Source organism: Phragmites australis, chromosome 2 (genome assembly GCF_958298935.1).
Source record: "Phragmites australis chromosome 2, lpPhrAust1.1, whole genome shotgun sequence".
Lineage (NCBI taxonomy): Eukaryota > Viridiplantae > Streptophyta > Magnoliopsida > Poales > Poaceae > Phragmites > Phragmites australis.
This window is the reverse complement of record NC_084922.1, coordinates 19,339,134-19,342,047: the sequence shown is the minus strand read 5'-3', so window position 1 is coordinate 19,342,047 and position 2,914 is coordinate 19,339,134.

The window sequence follows — 2,914 nt, the reverse complement described above, 5'->3', positions numbered from 1 at the left end:
TTTCAGGTACCTTACAATGCAACTTCTCATTTAGTTTTTGAGTATCTAGATTTTTTTCCTTATTATCACTTTCCATACTTGCAGCCTGCGTACATGCACCTGGAGGCCGACGTGTACTTGGTGTCGAGGTATTTGGAGGACTACCTGCTTTGGCTGTTTGGCTGGGTTATGTTCACCAACGCCCAAGGCCACTTGGTGGCGAGGACCCTTGTTTCGTACACGAGGTTGATAGCAGATGTGGTTGGTGAGGAGGTACCACAGTTCAGTTGGGCATCTGCTGTCCTTGCTGCGACATATCGGGCGTTGTGCGATGCATGCACGAAGAAGGAGCCACTTGCCACTTTTGATGGGTGCCCACTACTACTGCAGCTATGGTCCTACGAGCGGTTCACCATAGGCCGGCCAGTTGTGGACTGCTCCTCGTACCCTGAGGAATGGTACGATGAGCCTGAGGAGGACACGCCCACCATGGTCTCGCTGTGGTGTCGACACCGGGTATGTAATTTTTTTAATACTTTAATTGTCACATGTTTTTGTTATGGATTCAAACTATGTTTCTCACATGTTTTTGTACTGAATTCTGACTATGTTTCTCACACAGGCACACTAGGCTCAAGAGCAGGCTCACAGTGCGTATGAGCTTTTTCAGTCACAGTTCGACTGGCTTCGTCTTGACGACGTGGTATGGATGCCGTACAACTTCTTGGCCATCCAAGGCTGTGCGGGTTTGGGTATGTCTCCGTTGTGTACCCATGACGAGGAGTACTGGCTTATAAAGACACTGCTTGTCTTCAACATTTACGTCGAGGAGTACTCACCGCACCGCGTCATGCGGTAGTTCGGGCGCTACCAGGTTAGATAAGTGGCTTGTAAATGTCGGGTCGCGATCACTCACAATGGATGTCGGAAACCCATGAAGACGCACAATGTTATTGAAGAAGGTACGCGCTACTGATGCAGTTGTGTAAGGGTGACCTATCACAATGAAGTGGGCGTACTTGGAGAAGCGGTCGATGACGGTAAGGATGACAGACTTGTCGTGCACCTTGGGCAGGCCATCCACAAAATCCATGGAGATATCTTCCCAAATGCTTGATTACACTGCCAAGGGCTGTAGTAGGCCGACCGAGTGCAGTGTCTCTATCTTGTTGCGCTGGCGGACTACGCACGTGCGGATGAAGTCGCAGACGAGCTGTCTGTCATGCGGAACATAGAAATTAGCATGCAAGTGATGTAGCATCTTTTGAATACCCTCATGGCTAGTGCAGTGTGTTGCCTGCAGGAGGGCCGGCAACAATTTGATTGATGTGGGCAGGAACACATGGGGTCTATACATGATTAGGTTGTCAATGACCTACCACAGTGCACCCAATTCGCCTGCTATAATTTTGTCGTGCGTAGCTACCATCTCCGTGTTGACCTTCATGCCATAGTGAATATCCATTAAGACTTAAAATGTGGGCCCTGAAATGGCTAAGAGTGTTGCTTGGTCGGTGTTGTGGCGAGAGAGCATCGGCCATCGTTTTGAGACGGCCCAGCCGAAACTACACTGTGAAGTTGAACTTGAATAACTTGCTGATCCACTGGTGTTGGGAGAATAGTGGATAGGCGCTGGTCCAACATAAACTTGAGGTTGTAGTGATCTGTGTGGACATAAAACTTGCACTAGGCCGATCAATTTGTGCTCATATGCGGCTAGCTTGATGTGGCGAGTGGCGAATATTCAGTTGAAGAAGGCCAGGGCATCAGCACCCTGGTGGAGCACTGCGCCAAAGCCAATACCGGAGGCATCACAGTCAATGATGAATAGCTTGTCAAGGATTCTGTAGCAACACGAGTGCACTACATAGTGCTATCTTAAGAGCTTGAAATGTCGAGTCCGTCTCTGTCGACCACTAAAACGCTAACTTTTTGAGGAGCTTCATCAGTGGTGTTGTGATGATACTAAAGTCTTGTATAAATTTGCGAGTGTCCAGCGAGACCTAGAAATCCGTGTAGGCCTCGAGCATAGCAGGGGCACAGCTAGGATACCACTACCTGCACCATTTTGCCATCCATGGCCACCCTATCTGTCGATATGATTTGACCCACTTAAGCAATGGACGAAGCGGAGAACATGCACTTGGAGCACTTGAGGAACAACAAGTGTTGGTGCAAGAGCTTGAAAACATATGTAACATGTTGAATATGCTTCGACAAAGATGAGTTGTATATCAAAATATTGTCAAAAAATACCAGAACAAATTGGTGCAAGAACGGATACAACACATCATTCATTAAATCCTGGAACATTGCCGGTGCATTTGTGAGACCAAAAGGCATCACCAGAAACTCAAAGTGACCATGGTGCAATCTGAAGGTTGTCTTCTCAATGTCATCAGGGTGTAGATGGCGTGACAGGCCCCGAGCCTGGTCCCAGTGGCCCAAGAGGCTTAGGCGCCACTGTTTGGGGGCCTAGGCCTGCTTGGCGCATGGCCAGAGGAGTGTGTCAATGCTGTTGCGTTGTCTGTAACCTAGACACGGCGTTCGTACATGCATGCCAGACTCATTGCCATCTGTAGGTCTTGAGGGTCTTGAAGCTCGACATCGATGCGAACACGATTTGGCAATCCTGTAGTAAAAAGTTGGACTTGCTGTGCCGCAGAGAGGGGGTCTATGTGACACCAAAGGGCCTGGAACTGCTCCATGTAGGCTTCAACTGTTGTAGAAAAGGATAGGCATGCTAATTCGCCCAACAGGTTGTTTTGAAGCGGTTGCCCGAAGCGAAGATGGCACAACACCTTGAAGCGCAGCCATGATGGTGAACCAATGTCACGTTGCAACATGAAGTACCAGTGCTGGGCACCACAAACCAGATGACAAGTCGCCAAGGTTGCAAATAGCGTATAGCGGTGCTTAGCGTTATAGCGTGATA